Below are 26,834 nucleotides of genomic sequence, written 5' to 3'. Positions count from 1 at the left end.
ACTCATATTCTGGCGAAATAGCCATATGGCGGCCGAAAATCGTATATTCCCTTCTTGTTCTACAGCCTGTTCGTGCATTCTTTCTAAAAATCGGGACTTTTTTAAAACACCGTGGGACACGGGACAAATTGTTGAAAAGCAGGACTGTCCCGCCAAAATCAGGACATCTGGTCACCCTAGTCATAACAGATTCCCCGATCAGAAATGCATGGTTATAAATTCTGAGATTTCTCTAATGCCTTCTGACCTTGAGATGAGAATAAGGATGTTTTCTATATTTGTCTTGTTTTTGGAGCTAGCAAGTTTTGTGAGGTTTCTTTAGGACCACCAAATCTTTGGAGGTCTATTTGTCTTTTGGGAGTTTTATAGTACAACAGGAGCGTTCAAGTACTTGTGGAGGTGGGAGCAAAAGTGGACAGCTTTGAAGACATCATTTGGATTCACCCACCTTGAACCTATTTCTGTATTGGTATCTTGGCATCCCATGAACCATGGCCTCAGACAGGGGTCGGTGAGAGGAGAGGGGAGGGTATTGGCAAAGAGAAAGGCCTGTGAAATCTCGGCCTGCTGGCATCTAGAGAGACGCTCATTTCATTCTTGATAAACTCCAGCAAAAAAGAGCAATCAGCTAAACGAGAGCTGGACAAATTAAATGGCTGAGTATTATTTCAAAGGAGAGCTCAGACAGCATCAGAAATTCCCCATCAGCTATAATAATGCCAATTACTTTGCCAATTGCAGATTCCATAGTGATACGTTTAGTGCAATCAGGCGTCCGACTCTTGTAGGGGCCTGATGGGTTTTGTTTACTCAGAATGTGCATTTGTAGAGAATCTTTTGCACCCCAAAGGCTTAGAGCTCTGAATGTCCTTCTCTCAGTCCAGATTCATACACAGCTGAGGGAGATTATCTTTGAGATGGAGGCAGAAGCAGGCTGGACCCAGTGCCCCTCTCACTGGAAAATGCCTTGGATTTAAATATAAAGAACACAGCTGGGCTTGGTGGTTCTCAGTGAATGTAGCATTCTCCAGAAAACCTCTCTGTAGATTAACCAACCAGTTAATAAATATATATTTCTGATTACAAGCAAGCCTTCTTGGCATTTGGAGCATTGGACAGATCACCCTTAAGCAGCAGTAGCAAACATGCAGCTCTGGGAGGAGAGAGCTCGCCAGGAGTTCATTAAGCCTTAAATACTGACAAATGGGGGTGCGATGGCGTTCATTGTCTCCCTTTGAGAATGATTTGGTGGAACGTCAGACATACAGATCATATTCAAATATGAGAAGAGATTGTAAGAGAGGAAGATACTCACCCCCTCCCTAATATTTTAGCAGGGGAAATAAAATTTGGAGAGTGTACAGGGACGTTCATTTTCTGTTTACATTTGGATCCTTAGAAATGAATGGGTGTGTGGCTGTCGCTACTTTGAGGAGTGAGCTGTGATTCTCCATTTACACTCCCAATCAAGGAAGGTGCTAATCATGGGCATTTCGGAGCGCTCTGCTGCGGCTGCTGGAGCTGCAGACAAGCACTAAGGGTGGATTGGATTCCACTTGTGCTCAGCTGTCATCTGAGGCCACAGCCTGGAGGAGAAGGGGAAGTTTATTCTCTTCCTTCTGATTTGTGACAAGCAACATTTGTGTCTTTGTTTTTTTTTTTTTAAACCTGTCTCTTCCTCCTTCACCCTTATGATAAAGGCCACTTTGCCAGGGAAGAAGGGATTCTCCAGAATTCAAAGGCAGCTTCCTGTTCCTCTGTGTAAGTGGCTCATGGACTCCCCAAGCCCTCCCTCCTCCATCTTCCGCTGAGGACTCTGAGCTCATAAGACCAGGATAAGGGCAAGTCCTATTTTAGATAGGAAGGCAGACATGGGATCCGGCAGAAACAGACAACTAGGTCATAGGATATCAGATTAGCATGCAGGGTTCATGCTGTAGGCTTCAGAGCCCTGCAGATCATTCATTCCAGATGTGTGTGTGTGTGTGTGTATGTGTGTGTGTGTGAGTGTATGCACGCACCTAAAAGGAGGTACTTCTACCACTTCATGTGGGTTGACACCAGCCTTTCTGCAGCCGGCCGCTGTTCAGACTGTTCAGATAAGGCTCCTGGCTCTCAGATAAGAGGCAGAGCTTGTTTCCTGCATACCCTGGGGATGGGAAAGACCCTTAGAAATCATGAGATAACATGAAGCATGTAATGGAGGTGAGGCCATCAAATCATGCCATGTGGATTCAGCATCAGTGACTCCACAACCAGTGGCAGATAGGGAGCCTTCTCATCAGCATGAACTGGAAAATACCTAGCGATCCTGTCGTCTGTAGGGAGATTCATTTGTTCCCATGTGAACTCAGAGTAAAGTTCTGACTTGGTGAAATACCCTCCACCATGAGAAGGATATTCTGAGATGCAATTCGTCAAAAGCGATCTCAGTGGGGTGCCGTCCTGCAAATGCCCTTTTGAGACTAGACCAGTCTCAGAGGCACTGGTATAGCCCAGCTTTGAAAATAAATTCTCCTCTTGCAGCTAATACTCTTCCCCCATCTTCCTCTAGAACATCTTTAAAATAAATATATGCTATAAACAGGCAGTTTTGAGAAACTTAGTCCTTGTGGTGATCTTAATAATTTCACTTTCCTCAAATAAATGTGGGTCCAGATTAGCTAAGCAGGTTGTATGTCACCATATTAATCATGTCCGCTAGGTACAAGACCCTCTAGCAAAGGTAATGGCCAGAGATACTTTTGAAAAAGGCATTTCATTTCTTGCATGCATGGAACAATTAGGGTGATGCCCTAAATCTATATACAAGTTATAAAACAATAGAAGCAGCTTACATTTATGCAGCAGTTTTAGCTTCTTTGTTATATTTGGTGAGCACCAGAAATGGGAAATTGGCAAGGATAATTAACTCCATTTTACAGAAGGAAAAGTAGACACTGAGGCAAATTCAGGGATTTTTCTTCTCAAAATCCTCAGCTGTTAAGTAGTGAAGTGACAGAACTGGGTTTAAAACCAAGGTCTTTGCCCTTTCGTTCAGGCACAAGACAATACAATACCCCCTGTTATATGCTGATGGTATTTATATACACTTCTCTTTTATGTATAGAGAGCTGGAATGTCTGGTAAACTAATTGCTCCCCAAAGAAAAAAACTGGAACCAGTGGGAGTTGGTTGAAAGAGATGGATTTTTAGTTTATTTAGGAAGAATTTTGCAGCAACAGAATGAGCACACTCCCATGTGCCCAGTAGCACCCAATCTCTTAGTGGCATCTGAGGGGAAGGCAGTGGAGGGTCAGGGTCAGTGAGACCTGAGGCTGAACCCCAGCTTCAACACTGGCTACCTCTGTGACCACATTCAAGTTGGATAACCTGTTCGTACATCAGTTTTCTCATGCAGGCAGCAGAAGGGACAATACTCACCTCATCCGGTGACAGGGAAATTAAGTACACTTGTAAGAGACCGAGCACTTTACCTAGAATGGAGTACTTTCTTAATAAACATAATTTTAAGGCCTCTCTAGCTTGCCATTTCCCCTAGTCTTTGTAACCCTCGTGTCTCCTCTTTCTTGGCCACCCTTTCCAAATCAGTGCCGTTGTTGGTAGGTGAAAACAGCCCCAGCAGGTTCTTCCAAAGGGGGCATTGGGAGCCCATTGGGGTTGTGGTCTCTCCACTCCCAGTTCTGGGCCCAGAACCATTTTAAACTCACTTTGGATTCAGAAGCCAGAAGAAGGTCATTAGAAATGTGTAATTAGAGTCCCAGCAACTCTGAGTCATTCACAAGTCCGCCATCAGGGAAATAGTGTTCGTGTTGCCAAAAGATGACGCATGGAAAACCTATCGATGAAGATGCACTTGTTTGATAAAACTTCCAGCTTATTTCACCAGACTCTGCTGGCATTTATCTACAAATAAATGGCCTGGGTAACTGGGTCTTTGAGCGATTCCTCTCAGTGCCTAGGTATATTACTAGAAATTTAAAATATTTATCTCTCATCATATATTTCTGATTCCCATGGCAACATATATTTATTGTAGAAGATTTGGAAAATTAAAATGAAAGAATTGAATATCACCTGAAAATTCTATCCAGGAACGACCACTAGTAACACTTTTGCAGTACAGCCTCTGGAAATATACGCGTAAATGGGACTTTGTCACTTTGAGCTAAAGCCAAACGAAACTCACCATGTTAGAGTCTGATGATATTGGAATGGTTTCCAGACTTGGAGTTGTCATTATTTGGCCAACTCTAGGAAATTCCCTATGTAACTTTGGGTCTCAGTTTCCTGAGCTGTACAATGTCAAATGGCCTTAGTCAGCTTTTTCCAAATCCTATTCCCTGGAATTTTATGAATGTTTTTTGATAGATCCCATACTCAAATAAGTTTGGCAAAGGCTGAGTTAAAAACAACAACAATATTAAATATTATCAATGTTCTCAGATCTCTTCATATATAAATGAGCACATAAACCCCAAGAAAGGAACTTGCCGGTCCATAGAATCCTCTTTTTGTCAGTACACCTGTTAACATGTTGTAGAGGTAATATTTTTCAGAACATATTGGAAGCAGCACTATACCATAGTCGCTAAGGATTTTCTATTTCAACATGTTCTGATTCTCACCTTTGGGTAACACATGAATATTGAAATTGATCCCCTGAACTGAACCTGATAGGATCAAAAGGCCAATCCACATGGGACGGCCTTCCATGCATCTGGGGGAACCAAGGAGCTAAAAATTGCCAAATGGTTGTGACCTTAGACCTCAGAAAGTGAACTTTCTGCAACTGGTATCAAGATCACTGGTGAGCTGAGTGCGGGTGAAACAGGTTTCAGCAGAGGAGGTTTTGTGGGTACGAGCCCTGGACCAAACATAGACTGAGAAAAACGTGCTCTCAGGCTAAGTTCTGAAGCTTCACATGTGCCCGTTTGACAAGAAAAATGACGTGGCTTGCCTTCCAGCAGTCAATTCAATTATGCTATTATTTTGCATCTTTGTTATTTGAGTTGAGTCTTAAAATTAGTGTTAGAAGCCGTCCATTTTCAGCTAGGTGTGGTGGCACATTCCTGTAATCATAGCACTCTGGAAGGTTGAAGCAGGTGGATTGTTTGAGTTTAGGAGTTTGAAACCAGTCTGAGCAAGAGTGAGACCCCCATCTCAACCAAAAAATAGAAAAACTAGTGGGGCATTGTGGCAGGTGCCTATAGTCCCAGCTCCTTGGGAGGCTGAGGCAGAGGCATCCCTTGAATCCAGGAGTTTGAGGTTGCTGTGAGCTAGGGTGACACCATGGGACTCTAGCCAGGTCCAGAGAGTGAGATTCTGTCTCAGAAAAAGAACAGTAACCCACTTTCACAAGTTGTTGGTGAACTCTGCCAGAGTGCTGCAGACTGTGCTAGCAATCCATTTTCACAAGTTATTGGTGAGCTAACTACGCTACACACCTGTTTTGTTGGATACTTTGGATCCAATATATAGTCAGATGGTTTGAGTGGGACAGAAATCTCATATATACGGAATGTTAAAAAGCAATGATAACCAAGTCCCAGACTATAAAATTAATAAGAGTCCAGGAGCATGCAGAAAGGCAGCAAGCCTGTGGCTCCTGATCCCTGCTGCTGAGTGTCTCAGTTCCTTTATGTAGCAAGCGTGAAGGAGATACGTGCTTGGATGATGCCTGGGCTGACTTCCAGCCTCTAGTATTTTGTCCCTTTCCACTCCATTTCATTCCTGGAGAGATGGAACCTCCAGAGGCTGTAAAGAGTATAACCGAAAGTTCCTAAGAACCATGGAGGCCACCAGAGGGTAAGCTGAGGACAAGAGAGAGTTCATTTGTCCAAAGCCTTAGAGATGCCCGTGAGGGATGATTTTTCATTCAGAATTATCTTGCTTCTTCAACTCTGCTCAAATTTCATATGTAAATATCAAAGTATATAAATAAAAATAAAAATAAACAGATACAGCTTTTCCATAGCTTACTGCTTGAGAGATTGAGTGCTGAAATCTTCACTCTGTTCACGAAATTTCTCGGCTTGCTTGGATCAAAGTCATCATCTTTCTTTCTTTTTTTCTTCTTTTTTTCCCTTTTTTCCCTTTTTGATGAGTGCATTTTTTCTTCTAATTGGATGATGTACTTTTTATATTCATATCTAAAAGTGATTTTAATTAAAAATAAAAAAGAGGGATTTAGAATCTGTGGCCCTCAGCCCTATACAGACACCTTTTGGGTGTACTCAGCTGTTTTTAAACTGTAGCACCTATCTACATATATGGAAAAAACCTCACCTTTGGGATTTTCATTAGGTTGGCAACCACTTCTCCTTTTGAAATATTAGTGGGCTATACATTTTATTATTGTTGTTATTCATTAAAAGGAAGCCAATATTGCACTCAATGCCACACTTAGATGACAGCATTCTAATGCCCCTACAGAGCTTCACTGAGCTCCTCTAAATTGACCTTCTAATTCCTAGCAAAGGGTCTTCTCACCTTGAAATTAACAGAGACCTTGGTCTGCTGCAGTCTCTCAGAAATATTGATACTTGCTGGCTGAATAAATGAATGAATTCATGAATGAATGAGTAATGTCACCATGTAGTATTTGGGAAGAACTTGGACTTACAGGTCAGATAGAATTAGGTGTAAAATTTTGTTCATCCTCTTAGCAGGTATATGACCTTGAGAAAATTGTTTCTGTTTTCTCATTTGTCAACTGAGGACTTTAACTCCTTTTGAGTATTATTGGAAGGATTGGGGATGATCAGTGTAAAGTGCCTGATACAAAATAGGTGACCAATAAAAGAAGGATTTTTATTTAACATCTATCCCCCATGCCATGCCTGGCCCCTTGTGGGCCTTTAGGAAGTGTTTGCTGACTGGAGAGAGCTGAGCACCACTCCTTTGGAGGCCATGATTCATTCACACCCAGAAATGACGCCTCCTCCATCTACAGGGCTGCTGTTTTCAGCTGGAGGTGTCCCCAGTCTCCAGGTAGGCACATTGTTGCGGCCAATCGGGTGTTTACAGCTCTCTCTGGCTATTCAAAGAATGAACAAAATTCCCTGGAAATTCCCCTCTTAATGGGACTAGAGACTCCTAGCCTTGGAGCCGAGAGAGCAGCTCTGATAATGAGATGACAGAAGAGATGGCTTTTCCCTGTTCTCAGCTAGGGCTGAGAAAAATAGCCTGGAGTGAGCAAAGACTGAGGTGAAGAGCCATAGCAGATCTTCAGGATAAGAACATAGGAGCAAAGACTAGCAAGCACCAGTTATTCTAGGGGGAGTACTGGAGAGTGGGTAAAATTCTCAGACCACTGACAACAGAGGAAGGCAAAGGTAGGAAGTACAGTGAACGGTGGCTAGCTGAGTCCTGAATGTCCAGGGCTTATCCAAGCAAATACCAGGAAGGCAGGTTCCAAAAAGCAAGGGCTCAGTGGAGGAAGAAGGGGTATAGGGCTGCCGGACACTACAGCCACACTAGAGAAGGTCTGAAGCAACAGAGAGCTTTTCCTGGGCTCAAATAAGAAACTTACACATTACAGGGCAACCAATCCATACCCCTGACAAAAATCATCCCAAGATGCCCATGCAGGGAGATTATTCTAGGGTGCTGGTCCTGCTCTCTGCCAGGAGGGTGATCCGTTTCTACACCAGCTTTCCAGGGGGTCAAATTGTATAAAGTGACCTAAAGACATACATTTGAATTGATGAGGAACAGGGCTATTAAACTCAAACCAAGAACTTTATCCCCTGTGAGTCAGTTAGCTCTGCTTGTTGAAGGTGCATTCTTAGCAGCTAGTCCAGCGCCACACACAGGCCACCCCGAAAGCACACTTCGAAGTTCTGTTCAGATCAGTCCTTAGAGGAGCCTTTTTTACAGAATGCCGAGAAGTAGCATTTCGAAGCTGATATTGTTTGCTCTATTCCTTAGCTAAAGCTTTACCTTTCCTCAAGTCTTATGAATCGGCTTGATGCCAAAAGGAATGGGCTTCCCATTTGGTGCAAAGTAAAAAGTTATAAAGCAGATAAGAGAGCTTTGTGCTTTTATTAAAACTGTGACAGTCACCCTGTTCATTTCCCCAGACTTACCTCGTCTGCTAAGGCCTAATGCCCATCTATTGTGTTTGTCTTTGTGTGGACTCATATGAGCAGTGACTGTCATTGACATGGCCACTGAAGATTAATAATGTTGATGCCCCTGAAGGGCCTGGGGATTGGAGCACAGAAACTGATTGATAGTAAATTAGAGGTCCAAGAGAAAGGTACAAGGAAAGAGAGTGTGGAAAAACTTGACAACCGGTCTTTCTTTGGAGTCAAGTTAGCTATTTTAATTTTAAGACTTTCTCCTTGAAGATGAGAGAGGAGTCCTGACTTTGGTTTGAAATGTGTAAGGTGTATAGTGTTGGGCAGTAATGACATCTCTGATACTCACCAGTGAGTGGAAACTTCTCTCTCATACTTATCCTGAAAGAAAACAACAAGTGTATTTCATTTACTCTTGGCCTTAATTGACTTGAAAGTTGAATATTTTTCCCAGCAAACATGTTTTTCCCCCTCTTATTATTAATAGAAAGTCATAACTGTCCCACCTTTTTTCCTTTCAGCATTTCAAAACAGATAAATAATTTTGCTGATGCTTTTAGAATTTCCCTGATTCCTTCATTAATCTCCAGGGACAACAATAGGCCTTCATGGCTTTGAAAACATTCCATTTTTCTTGCCCAACTGGGAGAAGAATCAAAAGAAGAAATTATTTATCTTTGTGTGAAAATGTCTACTCTTTCTCTAAAAGTTTGAGACCTACCATCAGAGCCTTATTTATCATCTCTAATCAAGCCTGTTCTACAAACAAAAAATAATCAGAAGACTTTGATCAGTTAACTTGGAACCTTTCTGATTCCCTGAGGATTTCAGGCTGACCCTAATCATGTGTGGAGTATACACTGGAGTCACAGTATTAATGCCATCTCCGACTGAGCAAGTTCCCCTCTGCTCTTGAGACTTCAGAACATCGTTAAGGGGGTAGTGATGGTGTCTGCCGGGCATGAGCTCACTGACTCTGCACCTCAAAGGGTCAATACCTATTTTGTTGTCCACATCTGTTGCATGTGCTGCAGAAATATTAACAGATTACTGAATTAAACCATTGAGATGAGGCCTATTGATGTACAATTAACCAGGAACAGATCTCGTAGCTATATGTCTATACGCACATAGAAAGGACAGGCAAATTTAGATGTTGATAATTAACTACCATCTATGATTAGAAGCCCCTGTGCACAGCTTTTGCAAATAACTGAACAATGGAAGGTCTTTGGGAATCCCTGTTTTCCTGAAAATATTTTCCCTTTTTATGGGAAGCATGATTTTCCCCAACATTTGATAGAGTGTTTTCTTTTTATAAAAAAAATGCAGTTAACATCTTTCTTTTTTCTTTTAATTGACAATAAAATTGTACATATTTATAGTAACATGGTTTTTTATATATTATATATAGTGGAAAGGCTAAAGCAAACTAACTAACATATCCATGAGCTCACACGGTTATTTTTTTGTGATGAGAACATTTATTTTCGATTTTCTAGTACACAATACCATGTTATTATCTGTAATCACCATGTAGTACAATAGATTTCCTAGACTTATTCCTCCTAAGTGAAACTTTGAACTTTTAGACCAAAATCTCTCCAGACTCCCTCTATCCTCAAGAATTTGGAGGTTTTTATGTGTTCTTACTTCACTAGTGGTAAACCTTCATATAAAAAGCAGGAGGAGGATACTTTTTAAAAAATACAAAGGGTTATTATTTCTATACAATGCTAAATTCTTCTGCATCCTGAGTATGTTTCCATCTGAGAGATGGTTCTGTTCTCTCCACCCATTGAGAAAACTTTAACAGATAGGGAAGTCTTTTTCTACAGGAATTTTCTTAGAGGACAAAGGTGGAGTGATGTTTGTATAGGTCCTATGGCTATATCATCAAAAGCTATTATTGGAAAAACATGCCTATTTGTCTCTAATTCTTTAAGTTAGGGGATCTCCCAAGGTTGCCTCAGCCTGCAGCTGTCAGAGAAAAGGAGTGAGAGGATGACCTGGGGAGTATAACTTAACCACGTAATCTTACACTTGACGGCGCTTTGTTGCTTAAAAAGTAATTTCCTGATGAGTATTGCATTTTTTTCTCACATCAAACTTGTGACCCAGTCTGGGCAATTACTGTCATCCAAGTTTTAACTCTAAGGAAGTAAAGATTGAGAGATTAAATGATTTGCCCAAGCTCAAGGGTTAGTAAGTGATCAAACTGGCATGAAATATACAAGGATCTTCCTATTCCAAGCCTAGGGTTCTTGGGCAAACACATAGGGTAAAACACCAGACAATAAGGGAAGAGGATACCAACACAAAATGAAACAAAAGCACTGTGAACACACAGAGAATTTGATCATCTATGTTTGGTCTATGTTTTACCACATATCCAGGCAGCAAATGTTATTAAGTGCCTATGCTTTGTAAGACACTGTAGTGTCTTAGTATATTCAAGGAAAAAAATAGACCTTCAGTTGAATGGAATCCTGATTGATTTGTTTTCTTGCCTTAGATTTATTCCTTAGGTAAAAACATTCAGTTCTGATGCATTTTCTTTACAGATGTAAACACAAGTGTATACTCTAGGGCAGTGTTTTTTTAACCTTTTTTTATCCCACAGCACACTTGAACCTATAGTTAAATTTCCATGGCACACTTAAATTACGTTGATCAAAAAAAAAAGAGTAATAAAAGAATATACTTACTGTGCTTTGAACTTCTTTGAAAATAATTTATTTAACGATCTTTAAAATTTTTCAAAGCACACCTAAGAGCCTCTCATGGACGCTGGTTGAAAAATCACTGCACCACAGGGAATACCCAAAGGCCTGCCACATCAAGAAATGTGCAGAGGGAGAGGAAAATGAGTTGGGTCTTGAAGATGGAAGAGGATTTTGATGGTGGAGGGAGAGTGATCTGGGGAGAAGAGAACTTATAACAAAAATGTATTATATGACCTGGGCCAGGCATCATGGTAGACTTCTTATATTCCAATATGTTCCCTGGTCCCCTGGTTTATTTCCATAGCTGAAATAGACATTAATATTGGGGTCAAAGAAAGCCATTAAATCAAGTAAGCCTACCCTACATGTCATTTTTATTGTATTAGTTCCTGTCGTGCATGTTATTACTGTTGTTCTTTTTCCTCTTAATTCTCTTTTTTTCTATTTGTCATTCTTTTCTCCATCATGACCACAGCACAGGGGTGGGGTAGACTAGACCTCATTGTAACCCAACGTCAGCTTGAGTGAAAGTCATATAATAGAGTCTTTGCTCCAGACACAGCTTCTAAAGTCATCTTGGGTAGGTCTTTTCCACCAGAGTGAGCCAAGGTTACTATAATCATGTAGTTAATGCAGGCTGCAAATGTCCTATTCAAAAAAAAAAAAAAAAGAAGAAGAAGAAGAAAGGAATGATGTGTTCGAGGCTTGCACAATCCCAGTTGCTTGTAAATATTTTTCAGACGCCCTATACTATTGCTTAGGCCTCCATCATTCCCTTCCCTTTTTATCTGACCAATTCGGAGTCCTACTTCAGAAATGCCAGGTGAGCTCAGTGTTTGTATAAAGGAGGCATTATTTTCTTTTTTGGTCCCATGCCTTTCAGAGAGATTTTTGTCACAGGTATCTTGAGATAGGAACTGGAAAAGACATTATTTTTGAATGTTCGAACATTGCTTTTTATTTTCTCCAAGGAGTTTGCACATGATCGACAGACATATTAATCAAACCCACCTACAAGATGAGAAACCCAGACTCCAACCCGAGGGGAGCGAATTGCTCTCGTGTGAGAAGAAAACAGCGGAAATTAAGCTTAAATGTCTCAAAATGAATCCTGAATAATTCTTTCCCATTCAAACATTTTGACAGTTTTAGGCATGAGAGGGGGAGTTGAAAGTTTACACAGAACCCAAATTATCTCCACATTGTGGCTTTGCTATTAAAGTGTTAAAAGAAAGCAAAACAAAAATAAAACTCTACTGGCTTTCCACTGCAGGTGAGAAGTTCCATTGTACCAATCCTAACTCTTCTGTTTCTAGAGAGGTCTATGGCTACGCAGGTTTTGCCTTCATCAGGCTCAGGAGAACTTTGAGACTGATCTCAAAGAGGAATTAAGTGTGGGAAATAAAACATCTTGTTGAGGTCTTAGACAGACTTGCCAGGTGGTGCAGACAGCTTTGAAATAATGTCACTTTGGATATGTTTATGGTTTTAGGTCTTTTAAAGCCCATTTACATGTGCTATTGTATAGAATTTTATCTCTGAAAGAGGTTCTATCAGGTTTGATTTTGCTACCAGTTCAAGAATTAAATGAGGCACACCTATTTGGTCATCTTATCTCTGCTTAAGCGTTTCCAGGGATGGAGAGCTTCCTGTTGGATGAGGCGACTTATTTTGTGGCTGGACAGTTATTATTGTTTAGAAGTTAATTCTCTATATAGTGTTCAAATCTATTTCATAAAAGCTTCTATCTACTGATTCTATCATAACTCCTACACAACAATTTTTCTTCCTCATTGACACGGTAATTTTTTAGCCATTTAAAAGCAGTTATATTGACTTCCCTTAATCTTCTTATCTCTTTTTATCAGCCAGCCCTTTATTGATAATGGTCTTCATCCCCTCCCAGTTCTGTTGACCTTTCCCTATAATAGACTCTTCTGGTATCTCCATGACCTAAGTAAGGTTCTCAGAATTTGACACACTGTGCTAAAAAATGCCCTGATCAGCACAAGTGTGATTGTTCACAGTGTCCACTGGAATTTTCTGCTTCAACCTCTGCCATCTAGGATTATGATAACTATTTTAGGAAACATTGCTTACTCAAAAAGAGCTGTGGTCAAATGACATCACCAGTCCTTTCCCCAGAACAACTTTGACTCATTTCTCCCCATGCAATTAATTCTCATCTCCTTATAAACAAGCAAGCAACCTAAGTGAAAAGTTTAGGGAGTTGTAACAGATGCTGTAACCTCAGTTTAGAAGAATATTGGACAACATTTACTGAGCACTGACTAAAGGCCAGGCATTAACACTGTTCTAAGAGATATTTTTATATTAACTCATTAGATGCTGCTGATAAGCCTTGGGGTAGGTTTTATGAATGTTCCACTTGAAGATGTAGAAACAGAAGGATGGGAAGATTTAAATCCTGCTTAAATCCACACGACTTGTAATAGGGAGAGGTAAGATGCAAACACAGAGAGCCTTCACCCTGCTTTCTAATGGTCAACAAGAATAGACCCTTAGTCTCTTGGCTGCATAATCAGTTTTCTTCCTCACCCTGAAGTCAACAAGTCTTTCACTTTTAAACTTTCTTATAAGATGTTTTGTCTTGTGTTTTCACAAACTAGGATTCATGACCCCTTAGCAGATTATGAATTTAATCTAGTGGATTAATACTAGCAAAAGAAAGGAAGAAAAAAGGAGAGAGAAATAGGGAGGGAGGGAGAGAGGGAAATATCAAAATGCATCATACATAGTAAGTACAAATTTTGTTTCTTAAACTCTTATTTTAACATGTGTGAATTGCACACACAAATACACATTGGTATGTGTGCACAGAATCATGATGAAAAATGTAATGCTTACTGTCTCATGTGGTCAAAACAGTTGGAGAGTTGCTGCCGTGTATGGTATATCAGACTCCATCCACTTCTTTACACTAAGGTTAAACAGGCATTGTAGGGCACGCTTAAATAGTTTCAGATCTCTGTTCTTCATCTGCAGCCAGTAAGAACACTACTTTCAACTAAGCAGAAAGTTTAAGCAAAGAACCTTAGATGAAAAGAGATGATTGAGGGCTGAAACAAGAAATAAAAAGCTGTTCCAATTTCAATTGAGTTTCCATTCAACAGCCTCATGGATTCCTAACTCATCACCTCCAGTAAGTCACTTCCCCTCTCTCTAAGCTGTTTGCCATAACTAGCCAGAGAATGCAAGAGATGGTACTTGCTTTTTCTTTGTGAAGCTTGGGAAATGACTTCAATTTAGCCAGTGCTGTTGGAAGCAATTGTAAATACAAATTTGTTTTACATATTCTTCCCAAAGGAAACTTGCAGTTTGCCTCCCTAGGAGACAGGGAATGCCTTGACTTATAATCCTGCTGATCTTACTTTTTTTCACTCTTCCATGTAGCAGTGTTCTTAATTGTGGTAGTGATATCGTGTTTGTTGGATTGTTGTGAAGTTTAATTTGCATGCCTGAAAGCCCACTTTGGTGCAAAAACTTGTCAGATTAAGAGAAAAAAATTACGTTGATTAATTGTGGGCATATAGAATTTGTTCGTATCAGTTAATGTCTGCAGTGATACTACGTGTGTATCTGAATATTATATGTAGTCTGAAAAATAGTAACTGTCCATGGTAATTTCCAGAATCGTTTAAGACACTTAGAAAATGCATCTTCCCATTTTATCCCATTAAATTATGTATAAAAATGAAGCAAATATTGCATACAATTCTCAAGGAATCAACAAAGGACCACCAAGAAAATCTAAATATCTTTCAGCCATTGAAACAGACCATTTAGGTACAACTCACTAGTAAAAACATAACTGAAAACTATGAGTTATCAAATGCTGTGAATAGAAGTCTTTACTCAAGTATTGAGAATTTTGAAAAATTAAGACCAACAGAGTAGCATGAATTTTTAATCTATTCTCCCTTTCTGAGTGTGGATTCTCAGATATAATTGGGTACTCAAATGGTTTTCCATTTTCTTTATTGGTTGTGGCTGAGTTACAACATGGCAGTGGGCAGTGACCTTTGACAGAGGAAGTGAAATAGCTGCCCAAGGTGCCATAGCAAGTTGTTGGAGTAGGAAGTTGGACTCATAGACAAGTGCTCTTTCCATAACCCCATGCTGCCTCCCAGTGGGAAGGTGGCAATGGTGTTAGGATGTATTCACTTCATAAATTACTCTTCCTTTCTTCCAACTGGACAAGCAACTAAGAATTTTAGGGTGCTAAACAATGTTGGGTTTAGCAAGTGATTTCTCTTTAGAAAAACTAAAATATTTAGCTTTATTCTTTCCATCAAAGAGGAAAAACACTTTGTGTGCATTACAAGCTATTTATTAAATTTTGAGAGACAAATCCAATGACCTTCTTTAAGGGGATTTGGTGTAATTGTTAGTAAAACGTCAGAGTAAAAATCTGTTCCCCATCCCTACCTGGTCACCCCACCCTCCCTACAGGAACTGTCTGATAGGAGCATCACTACTTCTGTGGAAGTTCTGGGAAGGAACCTACACACAGGAGGACTTCATGGGTACCTTAAAATCTGATCCTCTCAGCATTACTGATTTCACTTCATTGTCCACTCCTGACAGGTGGGCTGAGGATGGTAGGATTGAAAGACAAGGACTATTTCCCACACAGTCTTTGAATAGGAGCTGGAAGGTATCCTGGAGGTCTGCTGTTCTGTTTTTCCACCTCATAAAGGACTCTCGGACAAAAGGACATTCTGTCTCTTCTAAAATTTCCTGCAGCTCCTCCATGTCTGAACAGTTCTGATTTTCAGAAAACATTTTCTGTTTTTGCCCTGAAATCTGTCTCCCAGTTACCTTCATCCATTAGACTATTCCTGCCCCCTGGAACTGTATGTAGAGTAGAACATATTTGTGTATTTGAAAAGAACCGTTATTCCTGAGCCTACATCCAAGTTCTGATTCTCCGGGCTGACTATGCTCCTTTTCCTCCAGATATATCATTCTGTTTTCATCACCATCCCTATTTGTGTTTCTCATCATCTGTTGCAGTTTGTCGATGTCCTGCTTCTTCGTACTCTTTGGTTACAGATATTTAAGCAGCTATCAATCCACCCGACTGTACTGCAGTGTGATAGAACTCACACAGTTCTATCAAAACTGTGAGCCTTTATCAGAAATGTTTACCCAGCTGTCGCCCAGAGCATGTTGCCTTGTTTCTGTTGGGACTTTGCTTTGCTTCTGGTTGGGCAGCTGTGCACTCCTAACTTTGGATTTTCTGCCTTATTTTCATAAAAGCATTTTAGAGGTTAAGATTGTGTTTGAGCTTGGAGCTGTTTCTTTTAAGGGCTAACAGGGTCCTTTGGGGGGCTATTTAAAACCCAAGTTGTTGAGGTATGTCCCTCAGTCTATGGCCACGTAACTTACCGTGGGCTCCCTCCCTGTCCCACACTGGCAGCTGAAGCTTCAGGGCATCCCTGTGTTTGAGAAAAAACAGTCTGGGCCTTCTGTATATTCAAAAGGGTGAGGATCTAAAGCTTTTGTGAAGACAATATGGTGCTTCTATTGATCCATGTGAGTTGAACATATGGAGCTCTGAGAAAAAAAAAAAGTCTGCCCTATTTAGCGACCCAGGGCTGATGAGAAGGTGTGTTACAAATTCGTATTCCTCCCAGCATGTGGTGTGGGACACATCAGCTCATTTTGCTGATGAGTTCCTCGAATCAAGCCGAGGCCATCATCTCTTACCAGCTTCGAGCATTAATTGAGTTGTGTGAGAAACACTGCAGGTGTGTCTGGGAGAGGAGAGAAAACTAGGAAAGACTGTTTCTGCTCTCAGAAAATGGGTAAATAGGAAAGAGCGAGCAGACGTGTAAGCGGCAGCATATGAACAGGAACAGCTGCACAGGGGGCAAAGCAAAGCCTTCTTTCTAGAAGAAGGGACACATCTCTCCTACTAATAATGGGGGAGGGGCAATCAGTATTCTGTTGGTTTATGGTGACTACATTCTCTGAACCATACATTCAGATCCGTAGCCTGTGTGAAACGATTTTAGTGCACTTCTGGGGGTGAGATGTCCAATATATGAGAGTGTTATATGGACACAGTACATCAGAATATTGGAAATACAGGCTGTCATAGAAAAGTTGTGGGTTTGGTCGTTATAGTGATAGTACCCAGATTTCTGAGGAGTGAACAGCCTCACTCCAACTCAGATGAGCTGCTCACTCAGGGCACTTATCCTGTTACCCAGCATGGCTAGGAGGACAGAGATGCCCATTTTGGTGTTCCTCCACATTCTTTCTGGGTCCCACTGCAATGATATTTATTGATCAAGGGCATTTTTAGCCATATCACTACTTGTTCCTGTATGTTTATAACTCGTGATCTTTAAACTCAGTTACCACACTACCACTAGTGAACTTCCCACAAGTAATTCGGTCATACAAGGAATGTAGGATGAGGGGATGAATGGCTAGCCACGTGCTTCTTTATTTTTGGTACAAATGAGAATCACTTGGAATGATTTAAATATAAATAAATAAATAGAGAGATAGACAGACAGCTAGATACATTCCCTGTCTTCAATTTGTAATTTTGTATGGCTAGAATGGGACTCCCTCAGAAAGTTAGAATTTTATTAAGCTGTGCAGGTAAATCTGATGCAGGGCATCCAGGTCTGTATCTTCAGAATACCAGCTACAAGAAGATTCTCTCAAGGGCCCCAATTTCCTGAGTTTTTGGAAGGAAGCCAGTAAGTCTGCCTCTAGGATTTTTTTTTTCTCCCCCTCTCAGTCTTTGTGAAAGGACTCCAGGTTCTACTGTACGGAGTCTTGCCAAGCACAGTTTAGACCAGAGTAAATTCCTTTTAGGATTATAGGATTAGGAAGCTGAAAGGTGATTCAAATTCTTGATTAAACAGAAAGAAGGAAACAGGAGGGGATGCTCCCAAGCACCCACATCACTCCAATGTGTTTTCTCAGTAATTAAAAGAAGAGATTGCAAAATATTTGAGAGGATTAAATGCTCAGAGAATATAGTGATCAAATAACATGAGATGCTGCATTTTTTTTCAAATTTAAAAATATGGAACGCTTCATGAATTTGTGTGTCATCCTTGTGCAGGGACCATGCTAATCTTCTCTGTATCGTTCCAATTTTAGTATACGTGCTGCCGAAGCAAGCACGATGCTGCATTTTTTGAAATGATCCCTGGCTTAGTTTTGCACGTGTTTTTGAACTGCTGTCACTTACACCTCAAAACCGAGGGAGGAAGTGGCCAAGCGGAAATACTATCTGTTGTGAGTTTGGGAAACAACCCTAGGTTTGCTATCAAGAGACTCTTGGGTCTAGTATGGGGTGGTTCATGAATATTTGAATGGTAGAAAAATAAGATATAATGTCTTTATTGCTCTTTTTTTTTTCTTTTGTAGACTTATAACCGTAATCCCTGCCATCACTTTCTGTACTTTCGCCTTTATTGATATCCACAAATCAGGAAGTGATTTATTGAAAAGCTATTTTAAATCCTCTCTGGGACAAAGGGAGGAGATTTTTATATAAATAAACAGTCGCCTTTTTTAGTGGCTTCCAAGCTTTTGGGTGGATACCAAGATTTTTTTGAAATATAGATATTCCTTCTCCAAGGATATTATACAACTCATAGTTTAGGGAAGTCAGGGTCTAGGAAGTAGAAATAGAATTGGGATGGTTTTTCAAGAAAAGAGATTCCACCTCCAATAGAAAGCTCCAGTAGTTCCCCATGAAAATACCTGTTGGCCGTGATGTATGGTCAGCCATGGAGCAGAGAGCTCCAACCATTGGAGCCAGGCATGTCAGGACTGGGCACTTCTCTCAGGTCAGGGTCAGTTGAGTGGACATTCCACTTGTGCAGTCATGAAGGGCCTGCACTTGGAAGACCTCACACTTGGTTTAGCTCTTTGTTCTCGCCATCTGAAATTCTTAATGTTTGAACAAGAGGACTGACAATTTTATTATGCCTTGGCCTCTGAAGCTATGTAGCTGGCCCTGACTCAGGTTCTATGTGCCCCTGGAAAATTACTTTACTCCTGAGCCAGAAGGGACCCAGAATCCATTTTTAATTGTGATAAATGCAAATGTGGTAAAATGCAAGAATACACTTTAAGCACTTTTTTTAAAATTGAAGATGCTTAATAAATGCTATGTTTAAGGAGAATAAGGAAGACTACAGTTGAAGTTAGCCGGCTTTCTCTCTAAAGGGCCACACAGTAAATGTTGAGGCTTTGCAGCCCCATGGTCTCTGTTGGTCTGCCATTGTAATTTGAAAGCAACCATCAGTAATACATAAATGAATGGATGCATATATATTGTAATAACACTTTATAAACGGGTGACTACAGTTTGCTAACCCCTAGACTACAGGCTTGGAAAGCTGAAGAAAAAGAAAGATGGAACAGGCCAGGCTTGGTGGCTCATGCCTGTAATCCTAGCACTCTGAGAGGCCAAGGCAGGTGGATTGTTTGAGCTCAGGAGTTCGAGACCAGCCTGAACAAGAGCGAGACCCATCTCTAAAATATAGCTGGGTGTTGTATTGGGCACCTATAGTCCCAGCTACTCAGGAGGCTGAGACAAGAGAATTGCTTCAGCCCAAGATTTTGAGGTTGCCGTGAGCTATGATGCCATGACACTCTACTCAGGATGACAAAGTGACACTCTGTCTCAAGGAAAAAAAAAAGAAAGCTGGGAAGAATGGACAAATTCAGGGTGTTCCCAAAAGTCTCCATACACAAAGAAAATGAGAAATTTTAGCTAAATCTACCTTTATTTACAAAATATTAGTTGTAAAATTTTGTAATAAATTATTTTGTTAATAAAGGTATACACTTTGCTACAATTTTTATTTTCTCTATTTATGGTGACTCTGGGGATGCGCAAGAGTATTTTCTAATTGTGGTCCTAGGACAACAGCATCACTAGCACCTGTTAGAGATGAAGGTTCTTAGGTTTTTCACCAGACCCGCTGTATCAGAGACTCTGGGGCAGAAGCCTAGCAATTTGTGTTGAACACACCCTGCAGGTGATTCTGATGCATGGCTCAAGTGCAAAAAACACTGTTCCTAAAGCCAAGAAATCCAAGGATGTCAAGCTGTAAAGGAAAGAGCAAAGGTAGAAAAACTCTATCAATTGATAGTTGATCATTACAAAGGCTTGCATATCTTGATTCTACTTTGTGGCTGTGAATGGACCTCACACTTTTTCTCTCTGTTGAGTCTTAGGACCCTCCTGGGTTCCATATGAAAATAGTCTTAAAAGAAATGATCTGGGTGACTGGTTTTCTCCATTCTCCCAAGGGTGATATGCAGCTAGCACTATTCTGGATGCAGAGGAAGAAAATTCCTTTACAACACACAAGTTATTCCATAAGGCACTAGTTTTCAGAGTGTGGTCTTCAGATCAGCAGCATCAGCGTTACCTGGGAACTTGTTAGAAATGTAAATTCTCAGTCTCCACTCCAGGCCTACTCTGGGGATTGGTCCCCGTGCTCTATTTTCACCAACCCTCAAGGTGATTCTTAGCACACTCAAGTTGGAAAACCACTGGGTAAAGGCATTAAAACTTAATTCTCAGTTCTGTTTGAGAAGGGATGCCGCAACCGCTAATGAAGGAGATGGGATGGATATTTAAGTGATTGCCCAAGGGCACTTGGCCGGTACCAAGAAGGGTGTGGGTTTGAACCCAAGCCTTCCAATTCTGAGTCCAGGGCCTTTTATATTCTGCCAAATAATACCAGAAACAAACAAAATCCCCCTGTCTGCCCCCCACATTTTAAATTTAACATGTGAATCCACTTAACTCCACAAAAACAATAAAGTGCCCATGAGGCTTTAATATATAAAAACAGAACAAAAACTATTTGACACTCCGAGAAGATTCAGCTTCCTCACTTGAGCTAATAATGCTAATTTAGTTTTGTTCTGTTTCTTGTGGGGAATTGCCACCCCGCTCTTTGGTTGAGTCTCTCATTCCCACCTTACTGTGCTCAGCACGAGGATTAATCTCTGTCTTTGCAGTGGCCTGTCCCACGGTCTATTCTGTGTTCTTGGGATGAGATCTGGGATGAGATCACACTTTCTTGTCTTATGTTTAGGCAGAGTCAATGACATTGAAAAATGGAAAGAAAAATAAAGTCATCAGGAGACAGGCTTTTGAGACTATGTTTGAAAGCCTCCCAGACCTATGTAATGAATTCAGTCTTTTCCTGGTTCTTCTTAAGTTTGTCCTTTCCTTTATTTCCTTGTAGTCTTAGAATCCTAATTGCCTGCATGCAAATGACTTCAGGCCACTGAGGGGCAGCACTTAAGCCCGTGGCCATGTGGGAGGCATCTCCTTACTCTTGGCTAAAGCTGTGGGTGGGATAGGAGGTCAAGGAGGCGAAGGGAGGAGTGGCATAAACCTCTGCCTACAGCATCTCACCTGCTCAGTGGGCCTGGTGATATCTTGGTGAGTTGATGCACTCCCCTCCTACACATTATATACTCAGTAATAAGTATGTTGCACTTATGAACTATGTGGGGAAAAACTGATACCCAGCAGATCTTTTGTGCAACAGTTGTGACTTGACCAGTTGTAAATATTACACAGGGGCAAGCATTCCTACTGATGTTTGCTCATTTAGTGTTCTTAAACCATTAAGAACTACCACATTCCCTCTTTAATTTCTTCCCCCTCAACTATATATTTTATCACATCTTTTCACTTCCTTAGGAAGTGGGAATTCCCAGTTACCAACTCACTTGTAGGAACTGTTCATTCTGTCTGTCCAGGTTCATGTCTCTGTAAAGGCACTTGATTCAATGTGGTGGCCACTAGCCACATGCAGCTACCATAAGATTGAATCAATTAAAGTTAAATAAAATTGAGAATTCACTTCTTTAGTCACACTAGCCAGGTTGCAAGTACCCAATAGTTAGATGGAGCTAGTGGCTGCCTTAGTAGACCATACAGATTGCAGTGTCCTCATCACTTCAGGGTGCTCTTTGAGCAGCACTGCTCTGGGGCTGTGCTCCCAACCACCATGTGTACCTTTCTTTATAATCCCTATTATGATTTATAGCGTCTTCTCATGTTTTTCCCTCCTATCAATTGTAACCAGCAACTGTATTTACATATTTATTTGTGCATAATGTAGTCTAATTACCAATATTATTTGATGTGTGTACATTTTAATATGAATAAAACTCTTACGCTAACTCGGTTGAGGCTCTTGATGGTAGGATTTCAGAGATCAACTGATGAAAGAGAAAGTGCAGACAGGTGTGAGTGGGGCTCATTCAACCAACCCTTCCAGTGCCCCACTATAGATTGGCATTTTCTAACCAACTTTTTGCTATGAAAATGTTCAAAATGCATAAAAATTAAGAGAGTAATACAAAGCACATTTGTATAACCTCTACCTAAGTAATTCAAATATTACTGACACTTGCCAAATTTATCACATTTGCTGATCCCTTTGAAGAGTAGGTTGCAAGGTAGCATGACTATTGATTGTATCTACCTGGTATTTCTTAATGTCTAGAGCTTACTCATATATGATACATCATTATTGTCACACACAAAAAATAAACAGTGATTATATACCAGCTAAGCATTTGCTCACACTAAATACACCTCCCTTTACCAATTTTCTCCCACATGAAAAATGGGGGAATGAGGACTCTTTCGCTCCTACACTGGACAGTAGTGCCTTCTGATAGATACACACCTGCAGCCTACCCAAGAAGTCCAGAGTATTTTATCTTCCCCCAGTTGCCCTGAAATGACAGGGAAAAGATATAGAAATAGATCACTACCTGATACTATTGACAGCTTAGATCCCTTTCACTTACCAACCACCTGAGTAAAAACGCTTTCCATTTGAACAATGCCCAGCCACACTGTGAGGAAGTTAATAGTAAACCAATCTACAGGGAGTCCAAAGGGACTTTATGGGGATGACTCAGATGATGAGAGGAGAAAGGACTGAAGAAATGTAAGGAGATGTCCTTGCCCTCAAAGACTTGATAAAGCAGTTAGGGCAAACACCACTGTCATTAACATCATAATACCTGTCACTGGGTCTCTCCCCTTCAGTAAGCCTCTTGCAGTCTTCTTCATCCCCAGCAAGGCAGAGAATAGATGCTTGTGGAAATTAAATAATTATGAGAGCAGCTTTATGGTAGGTGCTCAATAAATACCATACTAGTTAATTTGATTTGTCAATCTCCTTCCTGGGAACTCTTTGACACTTCATTATCTGGACTGTTCATTTGGTAGTCTGACCTTGTTATTTAAGGTTTGACATTTCATTTATTTTTTTTTCTTAGATACAGCTTATCTCCACATTAAGTTAAAGGTTGTTTGGACCAGGAACCCTATCTTCTCATTCTTATTATGTTACATAAAACCTGCTGAAGTACTGAGTATACGGCAGCCTATTCATACGTGTTTGCTAATGAATGGGTGGATGGATGAATAAATGAATGAATTAAACAGAATTGAATTTTACAAACAGGAAATGGAATTACTTTAGAGATTAGGTTTAATGTGGATCCATGCTACAAAATCAATGACACTAACTCTTTTTCAAAGATAAGAGTGAAATGAACAACCCCTCTGTGACTACCTATTCTGTTTCTGCATAAGATTTGTAGCTTCTGAAACACAAACAAAACACAGCACACATGCAAAGATATCTGTGCCTGTGGGTCTGTGTATATTCCTTTTTGTGTTGGGAGCATGTGTAGTTTCTGTTCTTTTTGCCTTGAATTCTCCTGTACTTACAGGTATAATGCTGTTGATTTAAATGTCCTCATTGTGATGTTTGTCTCATGGTCAAAGATGTTGAATTGATTATAAATGAGGTTGGCATTACTGAAAAAGACAGAAAGAAACCTCCCAAAACTTAAACCCATTTTCACAGACTTAGCAATGCCATACCCTGTGGTTATATTGAAACTAGATAATTGCATAAGCACATGTTGAAGTGGATCTGAATTTACAGCAACTGACCTTCAAAAAACTTCATCATCATATTAGTTGTGGGAGGCAATACTGACTTCACAAACATGTCATAGTTTAGGACCTAATGTTTCTGGCCAATGAGCAATGCTTCTCCACACTGTGATTCAGGACCCAGGCTCCTTCCATCTCGTGACTCTGCCGTCTGCTAGGGTCTTACCTTCTTGCATCATGTTGACAAAACATGTAAATAAGGGCTTAACAGAGACATCCATTCCTCCAAATACTTGGGACTTGGTTGAAAAAGGACAAATATCTCTTCTGTTCACGTGCCATTGTCTAGACTCACTCTGGTGACCACATCTAGCTAAAAAGAGTCTGAGAAACAGAATCTAGCAGCATGCTCAAGAAAGAAAGGGATTTTTCATAGAGAGCTACCAAGCTTCTGAGACAAAGTTTTAGGTGACTTCAAAATTAAAACGATCAATAGAAAATGTAGGCCCCATAAATAAAAGTATAAAAGTCCCCAATGAAAGAGACCGTAGTTTTACCAAGATGACAGGAGTCCAAGAAGTGTTTTCAGGAAGACAGGGTGACTAGAATCAGAGATGTTTGTCCTGGACAAGTAACATGTAGGAACATGTCAGTGATTGCTAAAAATCTTTCACAAGATGAAGCTGGCTAATTCTAGAGGGTTACAGATGCCTGTAGCATTTAGAAGGCTATGAAATAAGTACATGTTATCACTGAACCATAACACTATGGCTAAACCAACTTAGATACTCGGTAACTTATATGGATGGAATTAATTAATCACTGGATCCTAACAGAGTTTTCTGACAAGTAAAAGGTCTCTGATACCAAAAGCATTGGAGAACTGGCAGAACATGCCAGGAATGCTGTAGCTGTGACACAAACGGGGATGTTGTAACAAAGCCACAGCATTCACTGTACCTGGTATCCTCTAAGCAAAGGTCCCTTCCACTGCTGATTCAAGGCCTCTTCATGCCAGATGAAACTTTTCACAGGTGTGGCACAACAGGCTCCAGCATCTTACCTAACATCCATAGGGGTCATACAAAAATTAATGACCGGGAGAACTATTAGGGGAGTTGTTTCCTTGTCATTGGAAGGTGCCCTCAGAAAACTCTTCCCAGCCCCTTGCTTCTTTGCCACTATTTTTCAGGGTTACCATGAGCTTTGGCTCCAGGTTTGACCTCCACCATCTTTTAGTTACACATCCGGCACTCTAGGTTCACTCACAGTCAATGGTCAGGATCACCTGTTGGGCACCCTTTTCTGTTCCCATGGCCCAGCAGCAGGGCTGCTGACTAGAAAGAGCAGCTGCTGGGTGATAAAAGTCCTGTCTTCTACTGAACAGATAGCCACACTTTCTGTGGATGGGGTCTCTAGAACCAAGACTCCAGAAAACGCTAGAAATCTTTGCATTCCCAGCTGAGTCTAGAAAGCTAGTATGATGCTTGGAACTGAAATGATTAAGAGGAGGAGCTTGAAACACCAGAACTGGAGCATGTCAGGCTACCCTCGAGAGCGCCTGAAGGAAGTAACTAGGGGGCTAGCCTTCCTCTTCTTCTGACAGTGATCTTAGCAGCTCCTAAGGTGACTAGTACACACTCCATCTCTCATTGTTCTGCATGTTCTTGCTGCATTTTGATGTAGTTAGCTCAGCAGGTGAGACTTGAAGGGGGAAAATATCCTGCAAAGATAAAATTAGAGACAAACTACCCCGCCTCTGTCACTTGCATCAGGAGTGAAACTGGCAGGGGCCAGAAAGAAGTGCCCTTCTCTTTTAAGATGGAAAAAAGTTAATTATGTAGTAAATTTAGTTGGGAGCTAAAATTTGGCCAGATTAATTTTCTTTTCTTTTACCTAATAGTTGGCCCTATTCTATACAAGAGTAATATTAAATGGTTTACAAAGCCAGACAAAACTCGACAAGGTAGGAGCAATAAAGATACAACAGAAGAAAACGAAAATGGGAATATAAGTGAACTTAAGAAAGTGACTAGACCAGGCTGTTTCTTCCTGTTTGGGTTGTTAGTTCCATGATTATGTGACCTCTTTGACTTTTGTTTGTGTTTAGTGACAGCTTTAATGAGGTTTAACTATACCTGATAAAATTTATCTTTTTAAAGCATGCATTCTAGTGATTTTAGTGTATTTGCAGATTTCTGCGATCAATGCTTCTCACTAATTCCAGAATATTTTTATCATCCCTAGAAATAAATCCTGTGTCCATTAGCAGTTATTCCCGATCTCCTCCTCTCTCCAGTTCCTGGATACACTCTTTCTGTTACTGTTGATTTGCCTATTCTGGACAATTCATATAAATGGAATCAAACAACATGTGGCCTTTTGTGTCTGTCTTCTTCCACTTACCGTGATACTTCTGAGGTTTATCCAAAAGTGTATCCGTACTCCAGTCTGATATAACATTTCACTATGTGGTTATACTACATTTTGTTTGTGCATTCAGCTATTGGTAGACATTTCCGTTGTTGCCACTGTTTGGTTATTGTGAGTGATGCTGCTGTGAACATTTATGTAAAAGTTTTAGTGTGAACTTATTTTCACTTCTTTTGGGCGCATACCTAGGCATGGAATTGCTGTGTCAACTGGTAATTCTATATTTAATTTTTCAAAGACCTTCCAAACTGTTTTCCAAAGCTGCTGGACTGTTGTCAGTTCTCGGTGGCAATATATAAGGATTCTGATTGCTCCATATTCTCACCAGACATTTTCTACTGCTTGTCTTTTTTATTATCACCATGCTAGTAGGCATGTAAAAGTTTTTGAAATCCAACCAATTCCAGTAGGTATGAAATAGCATCTCACTGTAGTTTTGATTTGTATTGCCCTAATTACTGATAATATTGAACATCTTTTCACGTGATTTTGGCCACATGTATAATTTCGGAGAAGAAATGTCTATTCCAATTTTTGCTCATTTTTGCTTGGCGTTTGCCTTTTTATCATTGCACAAGACTTACTATAAATTCTGCACACAAGGCCCTCATCGGATATATAAGTTGCAAATAT

The 26,834-nt window shown here is 40.4% G+C and overlaps 1 protein-coding gene and 1 non-coding gene across 2 annotated transcripts in view; one reads left to right on the top strand and one right to left on the bottom strand.

Annotated features, from left to right (window-relative positions):
- Positions 1 to 26,834, top strand: part of SETBP1 (SET binding protein 1) — a 360,576-nt gene that overhangs the window by 201,775 nt on the left and 131,967 nt on the right.
- Positions 17,877 to 17,983, bottom strand: LOC111723543. Its single transcript, XR_002772064.1, has one exon. It is a non-coding gene; the product is annotated as a U6 spliceosomal RNA (small nuclear RNA).

This window comes from Otolemur garnettii, unplaced genomic scaffold, assembly GCF_000181295.1.
Source record: "Otolemur garnettii isolate 467f Iridium unplaced genomic scaffold, OtoGar3 scaffold00012, whole genome shotgun sequence".
Taxonomy (NCBI): Eukaryota; Metazoa; Chordata; class Mammalia; order Primates; family Galagidae; genus Otolemur; species Otolemur garnettii.
The sequence above is the reverse complement of the archived record's forward strand: the minus strand, read 5'-3'. Positions and strand labels throughout refer to the sequence as shown.